The sequence below is a fragment of the Bos javanicus genome, chromosome 4, assembly GCF_032452875.1.
Source record: "Bos javanicus breed banteng chromosome 4, ARS-OSU_banteng_1.0, whole genome shotgun sequence".
NCBI lineage: Eukaryota > Metazoa > Chordata > Mammalia > Artiodactyla > Bovidae > Bos > Bos javanicus.
In genome coordinates this window covers 9513631-9527279 of record NC_083871.1, presented here as the reverse complement: position 1 = coordinate 9527279, position 13649 = coordinate 9513631, and the positions used below count along the sequence as shown (strand labels likewise).

The 13649-nt window shown below is 42.5% G+C and overlaps 1 protein-coding gene across 8 annotated transcripts in view; it reads left to right on the top strand.

Moving 5' to 3' along the window:
* The window catches only part of MTERF1 (mitochondrial transcription termination factor 1), a 334773-nt gene extending 321124 nt beyond the window's left edge, over positions 1-13649 (top strand). For all 8 annotated transcript variants that reach the window (XM_061413389.1, XM_061413390.1, XM_061413393.1 and 5 more), the window contains one exon: positions 1-13649. This exon is cut by the window's left edge and continues 14372 nt beyond it. The gene's annotated coding sequence lies outside the window, so the exon portion shown is untranslated.

The following is a 13649-nucleotide window of genomic DNA, read 5'->3' as shown; positions in this document are numbered from 1 at the left end:
AAGAAAAATAAAGTACAGTAGATTGACCCAGCAAACAAAGGAAGCCAAAAATTATATCTACCAGAAAAAAACTAACTAAAGCACAAACTGGAAAACAAAAATGAAGCAAGGTGCCAACTGGGGACTAAAGCAATGAAGATAACAAATATTTTGAGAGAAAAGGAAAGAAAGAAAAGAAAGAAAGAATAGATATGCAAAGTTAAATAGAGGTAGATGAAGAAGATTTATATAGCTTAAAGATTAACTGCAAGGGGAAAAGAACAGTAGGGAAAGCAAACAAAGGAATAAATATAGAAAAATAATAATAGGTTTTAAAAAATTAAAAAAAAAGAAAAGAAAAGAAAAACTCCACAGAACTGCAAAAGCCCATCATAGAGGCAGAGGTTTATAACAACAATAAAAAATGTGACTGAGGAAAAGAAAATGGCTTTAAAAGCTTAATTAGATTTCATAGTGCCAATAAGATCAACAACTACAACAGAGGGGAGAAAAAAGGAAAAAAAAAAAAGAAAAAATCCAAAGAATCTATAGAATAAGTCAAAACATAAGAATAATAAATAGTTTTCCTGAGTCACTGCTGTCAGAGTCCCTTCGCTCACTGGGAGTCACAGTCCACCTCGCCTCCCTAGGATGCCCCACACTGTGCTGATCTCTGGACCTGCTGTGGGGGCAGCTCAGATTCTAATCTGGTCCTACTCCTGTGTGTTCTTGCCTCCAATGTCCACAGCTATCAGATCTAGTGCATTTTCTTTTGTGGGAGCTCTCAATGACCTTTTATATAGTCCATAGACACAGAGTCTGCCTATTGATCATGTGGATTTAATCTGCAGCTTGTACAGCTGGTGGGAAGGTTTTGGGTCTTCCTTAGCCACACTTTCTCTGGGTTTCAAGTGTGGTTTTATTTCCACCTCTGCATGTCGGTCGCCCACTGGGGTTTGCTCCTGAGGCTGCCCTGGAGGACTTGGGTTTGCCCCTGTGAAGGCCAGGTGTGGAGGTGGTGCAGCTGCTTGGGTCACAGGGGTTCTGGCCGCACCAGGTACTCAGGGGAGTTGGCGGCTAGGGCAGCAGGAGATATAGTGTTCTAGAAGGATATGGCAACCAGTATTGGCCAATACACTCCAGTATTCTTGCCTGGAGAACCCCCCCCTCTCCCTGACAGAGAAGCCTGGTAGGCCACAGACTACAGGGTCACAAAGAGTTGGACTCTACTGAAGCAACCCTGCAGGCATAGACGCCAGACGTTTTTTGCCTGTGGCAGCTCTGCTCCAGTGAAGGTGGCGCAGCTGCTTGGTTTTCGGGGACGTGGCAGCGCCAAGTGTGAAGGGACATGGACTGCCTCTGCCGCAGGAGTTATGGCTCTATCAGAGTTATACTTTGAGCCTCTTGTAGCTTGCCATCGAAGGCCTCTTTGTCCAGTCCTGCTCCGTAGCTCTGCCCATTTAGGCACTTAGATGGCTCCCTTGCCTGGGGTCCTTTCTCTGTTGTTTGATGCGTCAGGCACATAGAGGGACCTCTCTGGCTGGGGTCCTACTCTGTAGATCCACACGTCAGGCACTTAAAGGGGCACCCTGGATCGGGTCCTTTTCTGTAGTTCAGGGGCACATCAGTCACTTAAAGGAGCACCCTGGGTGGGGTCCTACTCTGTAGTTCCACACATCAGGCATTTGATAGGCCAGCCTCTCTATTCCACTGCGGATGCTGGCGTGTGGGGAGAGACAGGCTATGGTGATGGCTCCACCCCCTACACATGACTCAGCAGGATCGCCTTGATTCCTTGGCTGTCCAGCTTTCCTCAACAGGCATTTCTAACCACAATCTCCTTTCTCACATCCCCTTGATCCATCTCTCCTCATTCAACAGCAGCCCTAGCCCTGGGATTGTTCTGCAATCCCTAAACTCCAGCTCCCAGCTGCTGTGCTGGGACCCGTGTCCCTGTCTGGGGTTTGTATGTCTGTGGCAAGGCCTGTCTGATTCTCATTCCACTTGGGCTGCCACAGATCAGCTTTTAACTCTCAGCCTTAAATGTTTCTCCTCTGACTCTGACAATTGCCCCAATATGGGGTCAGACCCCTGCTTCAGTTCCCCACTGGCCAAGGGCAGGTCCGGTCCTACTAACACTCCTATTTTTCCCCCTAGATCCTTCACCTACCAAGTTTTGTGTGGTTCTATATATTCTTTTCCACTGGTCAGGTCCTCCTGTCTGTGCTCAGCTGGTGTTCTGCACGTACTTCTGTGTCTGAAGGTGTATTCCTGATGTATCCGTGGAGAGAGATGGACTCCATGTCCACCTACTCCTCCACTATCTTGTGTCTTGTGCTTCTTTATTAATGTAGCAAGTAACAAGATTTAATGATGGATCTAATAACTAACATGATTTTACAGTAGTGAGGAGTGTAAACAACATTTCCAGATATTTGCAACCCCTATAATGTGATATGAAAATATGCATTATTTTTAACATGTTGGTAAAAAGGCGCAGGTATGCTGATACTATGGTAGCTTGTTGCCTACTAACATAGTTGAAGGAAATGCTAAAATTCATTGGCGATTAATGAAAATGAAGATGTAGTTTTTTACCATCAAAATGTATGGAATCTGAACACTGAATTCTATCTACAGACTTCTTAGGAAGACTATAAACAAAAAGGTACAAACTTCCAGTTATAAAATAAGTAAGTCATGAAGATGTATGATTCTAATTAATATTATTATATTGAATGTTTCAAAATTTCTAAGAAAGTAGATCTGGAAAGTCCATATCAAAAGAAAAAGATATAAATATGTGTGGTGATGGACAGTAACAACTTATTATGGTGGTCATTTCATGATATATACAAATATCCTATCATGTTGTACATCTGAATCTAATATAATGTTATATATGATATATTATGATACTTGTATTTTATATATTACTATCGTTATATGTCAATTATATCTCAGCTTAAAAAAAGAACCACTAGGCTAAGAATTTCAGTACTCCATAAATGGAGTGAGATTGAGATTGAGAATGAATATTCATCAACAGCTATGCCTAAATCTTACCTTAAATTGCCTAGTTGTGAGAGTATTTTCTGTATATATATATTTATATATGTATGTATATGCTATTAGAAAACTATGCATAGTTCATCAATGGTGGTTAAAGTCCTTATTTAAATAAAGTTTTCTTGCCCTCATAGAGTATCAAGTTCAAGGACTCCTTAAGAACTGCTAAGGGAAAATAAGTGACCAGGTGACCATTGTTGCTATTCTGGTTCTATGATTGGAGGAGTGAGAGAACAAAATTTATAGAACAGAAGCTCCTTCAGAGATAAACTGTTTAGCTCAGGTGGGTCAAGACCCTTAATAAATGCAGGGAAGAATTTAGGACATCAGACAGTTCTATAAAATGCTCATACATCGTATCTTCCTTCTGCAGGGGAATCTGTTTATCATGAACTTTTGCCTTTCCAGTAAGCAATATAGTACTTTTTATATAATAGTACATATAGTATATAAAGGGGTTTTCCTGGTGGCTCAGGCTGTAAAAATCTGCCTGCAATGCAGGAGACCCGGATTCAATCCCTAAGTTGGGAAGATCCCCTGGAGAAGGGAATGGCTACCCACTCCAGTATTCTTGCCTGGAGGATATAGTACAAAACTATTATATAGTATAAGTTACTATAGTATAGCATAGTATAATATATAGTTTATATATATACACACAAAACTATCTGCGGTGCTCCTCAAACTAGGGTGTGTGAGTATACATTCATTTCAATAAGGGTCTCAAAGTGATATTTAAGAATTTTCTTTCCATTCTGACCTGAGAACAAACTGTGATCCTCACACAAAGTTTTTCTTGATTTGTTTAAGGTTTCATTAAGAATTTAGCAACATAGTTATGATTTTAAAAATTTCCAATATGGAGAAGTCATTTTCAATTTGAGGGTATCATTTTCAGGTATTTTCAACAATACCTATTCCAGCAAGAGCAGGATTTTCTAATTCAGTGTAACATGAGAATCAGTCAGTATCTATTAGATTTTGTCACAGTGACAACGCTCACATCTCTGTAGCTTAACCCAAGAAGTGTTTATTTCATACCTTTTTCTTGTGATCCAAAATAGATGCTTCTGCTCATAGTAGTCATTTGGGACCAAAGCTGAGAGAGGCTCTGTCTTGACAGATGCTTCCATGATTGCTGTTCTGGGGGGAGGGGGGAAGGGAACACCAAAATTGCTCCCTCGCTCACAGCACCATGCATCTCCTCTTTTCATATTTTATTCTCTAACGCATGGCCACACCAGACTTCAAAGGATAAAGCAAGAGCAGGTTTACTGTGTGTCTGGCAGGAGGAGAGCTAGAAATATCTGTGAAAGTCCTTATGATGACCACAGTCCACCTTTTGGTCACCATATATTTTGCTCACTCCCTGTGCCTAAGGCAGACAATGCAAAAGTCCCATTCATTGAGAACATCAGGTTCAGAGCTCAGGATCCCTGAGCGATATTCAAAGATACTCTGATATTCTGAGTAGTATCTGTACGAGGTCTGGATGTAGCTCTTCTTAAGCCAGGGCATCTGGGTTATATTTCCTCCAGGGATCCAGGGATAGGAAAAACCTCAATAAATATTAGCATTTAGTAAGGGAAGGAGGACATACACTTAGGAATTCTGAAGTTTCTCTGGGCAAAAGTGGCAGGAGTTTCCTTTCCAAGGAGTGTGGGATGTTTCTTCATAAATGTGTGCTCAGTCATGCCCAACTCTTTGTGACCCCATACATTGTAGCCTGCTAGGCTCCTCTAGTCCACGGAATTTCCCAGGCAAAAATACTGGAGTGAGTTGCCATTTCTTCCTCCAGGGGATCTTCCTAAGCCAGGGATCGAACCCACATCTCCTGCATTGGCAGGCGGATTTTTTTTTACCACTGAGCCAACTGGGAAGACCGATGTTCCTTTGTTGACCTGATTTTGTTCCTCCCTTTAAGATGCTCTCTCTTCCCCTTTATCTCCTATGTGACATCTGAAGTGAGCATCAGAGACTGTGCTTTCCTTGATCTCTAGCAGCTTGCTCACCTTCTCCTTTCACTTCCTCATCTTTGTCCTCCCCCACTTCCTTCTCATCCTCCTTCAATCAGTTGTTGTCTATCATCCAGTAGTTCTATCTTCGTGCATGCAAGTTCTTTTTGTTCTGATTGATCTTCCTCTTAAGGAAGTTCCTCTTTTTTATTTGTTGGTTACTTTGGACTTGGATCCAGTACCCTAAGTTCAGCGGTTCCCTAAGCAGGGAAAGGTGACACAGTTTCCACCTGCTAGGTCAGTGGTGCAGAAGCAAGCAGGCTGCAAGCCCCCTAGAGAGGCACCTGGAGGAAGCCTCGTGGCCCCCTGGACTCCATGCACCCCCAGGTCAAGCTCAGGAAAGACACAGTCTATCTGTTCAGCTCCCCTTGGGCTTTTAGAGAGAGGAAGAACCCCACACTTACAGGAGACCACACTTGATCTCCCTTCTGGGGTCCAGATGTGTTTCTGAGTCAAGCTTTTCCAGAATCCATTACTTTGTGGTAAGCAGGAGAGTGATTATCTTCAGTTATACATTCTACCTGCAGGTGAAAATTCTCTCCACCAAGATTCACAAGCCCAAGGCTCTCTTTCCTGTGGACTACAGCAGCCTTTTTCCCTCAAGAGAAGGATGAAGGAATGAAGTTGGGTACAGGCTTCCATCAATCCCTAAATAATCCCTATGTGTTGCAGGAAATAACGAGAGTGCAAAATGTAATTTCTGTGATGGTTGTGTTTGTGGTGACCAAAAAACTGACACTGCCAGAGCAAAAAATTATGACCACCAGAGCAAGATCACATTTTAAAAATTTTATCATGGAACAGTATCTGTGTTTTGGTACTCTCTTGTTCTGAAATTTTTATGCAGATATTTTTGTCCTTTAGCATATTATTAATTATAAAAAGATAATTTAGCAGGTTGCTGCTGAAATACAGGAAACTTAAGTGTTACTTTAGCCATGATTGAATAATCAAGTTGAAGCTTTTATACTCACAGTATTAGAGTTTGTTGAACTGCTCTTAAAGCCCTAAAATGAGTGAACTGTCTTTGAACTCAGATATCAATAAAATATTTTTCAGTTTAAAAACATGTTGAGTAGCTTGAAACTGGAGAATTTCTCAATGAGATTTAGTTTATGCTGTATGCAAGCAGAATGACAGATCTTTATATACTAACAACTTCAAAAGTTATAGTGGAAAACTAAATTATAGCAGAAATTTGTAAATTTAGATGAGTACAGGAGGGTGTAGGGAAAGGGAATAAGCAATTGGATTTAATAAATAATTTGATCTTTAAATTATTTTCAAATAACTTTAAAGTACAGCATCTTGGCTTCTTAAAAATAACTTCTAGGTAGAAACCGTTGAGTGGAGCCCTGTATCTTGTTTTAAAAAAATTTTTTTTTAATTTTTAAAATTAATTTTAATTTGTAAAATTAAGTTTGAGCATGAGTTTGAGCAAACTCTGGTAGATAGTGAAGGACAGGGAAGCCTGGAGGGCTACAGTCTATGGGGTCACAAAGAGTCAGACATGACTTAGCAACGAAACAACAACAATTTGTAAACAGTAGAATCTATTTCTAAAGAATTAATAGATTTAAATCCTAAGTTTTACTGACAACAGTATAACATTCTATAAAAATCTTAGTTCATAAATTCAACTTATAAACACATTTAAGCAGAATGACAGATCTTTATATACTGTATATATAAGTATATACAGTATATATATATACTGCATATAAAAACTGGTAGATTGTTGCTGTTGTCAACAAGACAGTCTTTAATTGTTGCAAAACCTAATTCCATCTTATAATCACTGCAGAAGCTCTCTAAAGGAACCAGAAAGAACCCAAAATAATGGGACCAAGCACAGTTCTCCAGACATCTGAAAATTTGCTCGGCTGACTACACCTTTAATTAAACTAACATTGGACTATGTGAGGGTCATCCTTTTGCAGTATTTCACTGTGAGAGATTTATGGGGACAGAGTTTAGATCACCAGGGGCTACGGCCAGAAAAAAGTACCCATTTCTTTACTTCGTGCCTCTTGTCAGTCATGAGAAATCCATAATAAAAGCACCAACACAATTCCATCTAGATAGTTTGCTAATCCATTTGCTAACATATGTAGATGAAGTAAAAATGTCTAGAAAGAAATTGTATCATCATATGTTTCCTCATATTATAATAAAAACGCAGTTTATAATAATAAAATACCAAGACCTATGTACATAACTAAGGTAGTGATACTTTGCTAGGTCTCACTAGAGGAGGTGTTTCTGTGTTTTTTCACTCTCCCGTCATCTGTGATTGATTGATTAGCTGATGGACCTGTCAGTACCACTCCTCATTCTCTGTGTGCATGCTTAGTTTTTAGGACACAGGCCAAGTGTGCTCAATGCTTGTTTGGTAGGTTGACTCTCATCTCTTCCCTCTTCCTGGTTTCAGCAAGAACAGAGAAGAATAGAGAGACTGCTTTTATATCAAGTGCTCTCTGAGCACCTTTTGTATGCTTCACTCCATAGTTGTTACCCCTTTGGATGAGAGAAGAATAAAGCATGGTCCATATTCTCAAGGGACTGGCAGCCTAGTGAAGGGGACTAGAAAGAGAGAGCCTGGTCATCTGTATTTTTTTTATAAATTCCAGAGTTGAATGTGGTTCATGCCAGAACAATAATCATGACTTCAGGATGAGTTTATAAGCCTCACAAGCTTTCACCTTACCAGTAATCTCTGGTGTGGGCCACTGGTTTTGAGATAATTTATTTGGTTAGATGATCAAGAGTCCCTTCATTCCCTTCCCATAGAGCAAAAGAAACACTTTCAGCTTTAAAATAGTGTGATATTATCTGTTTGTCTTATACATTTCTAATTCCTTAGTGTACATAGTGAACAGTTTTAGGATTTTTACCAAGACAAGAATGCTTGGAGCACTGATTTCTGTTGGTTTCATTCATTTAGTTCTTAAGAGACAAAGGAGATATTGTACTAGGTTGAGTGAGAAGCTCAATCAGTAAGGAGTTTATTCTTACAACCTCATGATTATCTCCAAAACCCTAAAGTATACCATGACTTCAACAGCTTGGGCAATGTGCTCTGAGAAAAATTACTATACATTCTTCCCCTTGACTGATTAAAGACCGCAAAAGAGTATTTTGTAAATACTACAAATCCCATTTTTTGTTCATAGCTATAGATGGGCGCCGGAGAAGGCAATGGCACCCCACTCCAGTACTCTTGCCTGGAGAATCCCATGGACGGAGGAGCCTGGTAGGCTGCAGTCCATGGGGTCGCTAAGAGTCGGACACGACTGAGCAACTTCACTTTCACTTTTCACTTTCCTGCATTGGAGAAGGAAATGGCAACCCACTCCAGTGTTCTTGCCTGGAGAATCCCAGGGATGGGGGAGCCTGGTGGGCTGCCGTCTATGGGGTCGCACAGAGTCAGACACGACTGAAGCGACTTAGCATAGCATAGCATAGCATAGGTGGGCGCTGTTGTAAATACTAAAGTACTCAGCACTATTTTACCTTAGCACGAGGGCCTAGATCAGTGGTTCTCAACTCTGGTTTCATCCAAAATCTGGGCACATGCCACATTTCTAAATCAGTAGCTGAACAGGTAGAGGATCAAGACACCATGATTGATTCTAATGTGCAGCCAGGTAGACACCCACAGCCTTAGGCCACCTGAATACGATACTGTTTTGAGAGTCCCATTGACTATAATCAAAGTATAGAGTAAGGTGATGCTGTAGACTTTCTTGGCCTTCTCTAGGAAAGCTTTTCAATGGCCTGGTCTCTTACAGCAGGGGCCCTCAACCTCTGGGGATCCAATGCCTGATGATCTGAGGTGGAGCTGACGTAATAATAATAGAGATAAACTCCACAGTAAGTGTAATGTGCTTCAATCATCCTGAAACCTTCTCCCCCACACTTGGTTCATGGAAAAAATGTCTTCCACGAAACTGGTCCCTGGTGCCAAAAAGACTGGGGACTGCTGTCTTAAACAGCGTTCCTTTCTTCAGAAGACGTTGTCTTCTTGAATCTGGAGGCTGAGAAGGATAGTCCTCCATGTCCTGAGATGTGGTGAGCAGATAAACTGACGTGCAGGTGCTGTGAGGCAGGACTCCCAAGCACTGGTGACTAGTTGGGTCAGCAGAGCCCTCTGCCTGCATTTTGTGGCTCTGGTTTTAGTGGTGAAGCAATGGCCTCTCACTCTCTAGGGCCTTTCCTTTGGTCAAAGTAACGATCAAATGGTATCATTGAGCAACTTTTATTATGGATTTAATTACGTCTTGCAAAAAAGTATTCTGGAATCCTACTCCCAGTACCTTAGAAAGTGACATTATTTGGAGACAAAGTCTTTAGAGAGGCAATAAAATTAAAATGAGGTTCATAGGATGGACCCTAATTCAATATAATTGGCATCCTTATAAAAAGGAAAAAAAATACTGGACACAGACAGGACACTGTGTGGAGATTGGAGTTATGTAGCTACAAGTCAAGGCTCTACCAAAGCTAGAAAGGCTTGGAATAAATTCTTTCCGAACACCTTCAGAGGCAGAATGGCTCTCCTGACACCTTGATCTAGGACTTCTAGCCTCCGGAACTAAAAGACTATCTGCTACTTAAGCCACACAGTCTATGGTTCTTTGTTAAGGAGGCCCAGTGGGCTTCCCAAGAGGCTCAGTAGTAAAGAATCTGCCTGCCAATGTAGGAGATGCAGGTTTGATCCCTGGGTTGGGAAGATCTCCTGGAGGAAGAAATGGCAACCCACTCCAGTTTTCTTGTCTGAAACATCCCTTGGACAGAGGAGGCTGGCAGGCTACAGTCCATCGAGTTGCAAAGAGTTGGACATGACTTAGCCACTAAACAACAACAACAACAGTTAACTAATCCAACTTTCCATACTAGAGAATTTATAAATAGCTTTTTGCCTTCTTGTATCTGTACAATGTTTAACAATTTACAAAGGGCACAACATGCATTTTCATATTATGCTTCTCAGAAAATGGCATTTGAGATTGACCTTGAAGAATGAAGGAGAGATTAGTAGGCAGAGAACAGGGTGGGGATGGAGCCAAGGAGACAATAGAAACAAAGATGTGCAGGTAGACGGTGTAGAATGTACCCCAGAAACAGAACTGTGAGTGCAGGGGGGTCATGAGAGAAGATGCTGAAGAGTTAGGTTACTGTCACATTGACAAGGATCTCAGACACCAGTCAGAGGGGTTTGTGCACAAACGGGCCCTTATCAGGCCACAGAGAGATGTTATACATGAAAAATGTGTTTGAAGAGGTACCTCTAATAGCATGTGATGGGGTGGGTTTGTTTGGGGAAAAACTGGAAGCAGAGATTTAGTTGAGAAGCGATGGCACGAGCCCAGGCAAGTGATGGTGGGGTGGGGGGTAGGGGTGGCGATGACAGTGGGGATGGAGAGGATGAGGTAGACTTAACGGGCATTGCCACAAAGGAAGAGAAACAGGCAGGGACTTCCGGTGCATGGCAGACTGATGTGGAAAAGTTTTTAGGCATGTGGGATCTTTTTTTTTTTTCGCCTGTTAAATCACACTTCCATGTGCCTGGGCATAAAACTGGCCTGCAGAGGCTCTGCAGTTAGAAATACAGTCAGGACCCTGACCCAGGATATAAGAGAGAAATCCCCAAATGATACCTATAACTCGGAGCATTCAGGATTTGTGACAAGGGGTGTGACACTGTGTAACACTAGTCAGACAGCCGCACTTAACACATCTGCATCCCGGGGCAGGTAAGCCCATGAGTAAGAGCATCTAGAACCGTCCAGTTCTACTCAAAGTCTGCTACCCTGACCAAGGACAACATAATTTAGTTAGGAGTCACCTGCTATCTACCTGAAGTATACCTAAATTATTCCTCTTCTGCACAAAATAGACATTTATTAGCTTTCACACTTCAGCCATCTTTTTACCACCTTCTCCTCCAGCCAAAATCAGATCCCCAGCAAGGTAAGGCAATCTCCGCTCCTTGAAAGGACAGAGAAGTCTGAGGTCTCACTGAAGACCAGGCTTTGCCCATCTACAGAGCATGACGGCTGCCTAATCTACTTAGGTAGCTCAGTGCTCACAGGTAAGTTAGTTTTGACAGTGCCAACTGGATGGATTAGAGTGCTCAGCATCAGGTCACTCTTTTACTTGAAATTCTTTGTGAGTATGGACAAGTCTGGAGCCACAGAAGCAGTGTGATCCTCCGCCCCGGGCTCTGTGGGCTAAGCCAGCTCTGTGGCTGTCTGGCTCTCTCCTCCAGGCGTTAGACATCACTCACTTCTTAGTCCTGTCCTGAGGACACAGTAGCTTTTTGCCTGTTGATGGGAAAGTCAAGAGCGGAGAGACCTGAATTAGGGGATGCTGGGGGCTACAAGCTGCCGTTCTGTGTGCTTACCCTCACTGCGGGGAGGGCAGCAGCTCCCTACAGGTGCCCTGGGGGGCCATCTGGAATCCTGGTTGCTAGCAGAGCAAAACCCTGCATCTGATTAGTTACTTCCTAGCAAATGCTGTAAGAGCAGGACCTTAGCCTGTCCCCACTGCCACTTTCATAATCTAAAACACGCATAGCTGAATCACTGTTAATAAAGTCTCTACTGAAAGGACTGAGAATTTGATGATCATGAAGAAGAGGACATCCAGTCTCTACTGTTTCTCAGGGTCCCCATGTAAGACAGTCCGTCCCAGAGTAGCATGCAGAAGGTGACGACAAATGTGGGAGTAGTGGGTCAGGCATATCTTTCCCCTTGTAGCAAACAACAGAGTCTATCTCTGATGGGAGTTGTGAGATTCACCATACACTACTGCTTTATGGATGGAGTGGCAGAGGGAACTATTTTGAGAGGGAGGGAGAGAGAGACAGACAGAGAAAATTAGATTTGCAGAGGAAAATAAGGGGATTCAGATAAAGATTCTTTCTGCTTTGCTGGTTTTAGTTCCAGAAATTTATGAGTCTTTATTTCATCACTGCCCTACATTCCAAAAGATGATCTTCTATCCTTACAGTGTATATGCTTAGTTGCTCAGTCGTGTCTGACTGTTCGTGACCCCATGAACTATATATAGCCTGCAAGGCTCCTCTGCCTATGGGATTATCTAGGCAGGAATACTGGAGTGAGTTACCATTTCCTTCTTCAGAGGATCTTCAACCCAGGGATTGAACATGGGTCTCCTGCTTTGCAGGCGGATTCTTTACCATTTGAGCCACCAGGGAAACCCCGTCCTTATAGTAACTCCCCCTTTTTTGTTTCAGCTAATTTAAGTAGGTTCCAGTTGTTAACAGCCCAAGGGTCTTAACAAGGTATGGATGTTTCTTGTGATAGACCAAGCTAATTTTGACTAAAATGTAACAGCCTTTTGCCAATTCTCAGAATAAATGTGAGTAAATGAATAATCTCCTTGATTTTCTCTCATTAGTTATTTCTCAAGCCACTGGCACTTGTGATGTCTTGCCTGATTGTGAACGCTGGCAGAGGACCAAGTGACATGCTAAGTGCTATTAGGAAAACAGAGAAATAGTCCCTCCTGTCTGCTGCTGCTGCTGCTGCTGCTAAGTCGCTTTAGTCGTGTCCGACTCTGTGCGACCCCATAGATGGCAGCCCACCAGACTTCCCTGTCTCTGGGATTCTCCAGGCAAGAACACTGGAGTGGGTTGCCATTTCCTTCTCCAATGCAGGAAAGTGAAAAGTGAAAGTGAAGTCGCTCAGTTGTGTCTGACTCTTCGCGACCCCATGGACTGCAGCCCACCAGGCTCCTCCGTCCATGGGATTTTCTAGGCAAGAGTACTGGAGTGGGTTGCCATTGCTTCTCCCTTGTGTCTAGGGTACAACTTATTTTGCTAGAGAGATGGTAATAATCATTTTGCATTGTGTGTTCCTACAAATGTATATTTATATGTACATATAAAATGTGTATCTATAACCTAGTCTTATATTCTGCTAATAGTCCTCGTTTATATGTTAGAATCCCAGTTTATGTTAGAATTAGAACATTAGGGCTTTTGACACCTGGACCGAGTGGGAATCACGGCCTTAGCTTAACCGAAAATCTCCCGTTTTCTTCATTCTGTCCTCTTCCAGGCGCTGTGGGGGCCCCACCTGCCTCTCCCACCACTGCTTTATCCCCCGCAGCCCAGGTTCTAAGCCCCGCCCAGTGGCGGCGTCCTCACCACCCATCCTGCCCCTTCACGTGCGCAGGGCGTCTGCTGTGTGCACAGCACTGAGGGCCAGAGCCTCCATGAGTGACTGGCTGGGAGAGGCGCTGTTCCTCCCCGTGACCCTGGGGTTGGAGGGCAGACGGGGAGCACCATAGCACAGACTTGTCACAAGTTTGCTCAACTCTGGGTCAGTCCTATGGAGAACACATGCGCATTGGCTGGCTTCTTTGTCTGGTTTAGACAATATTTTTAAAGTTAGGCCTGTGGAGGGGAATAGGGGTGTCTTAGGAAATACAGTAAAACTTTTCAAAGCAATTAAACCTAGAGCTTCTTTGTTAGATACTTTTGATAAAATGTTTATTGAATGTCCCATAAATGGTGGTCTGATAATAAAAGATCATTTTTATGTTTGTGGAATTCAA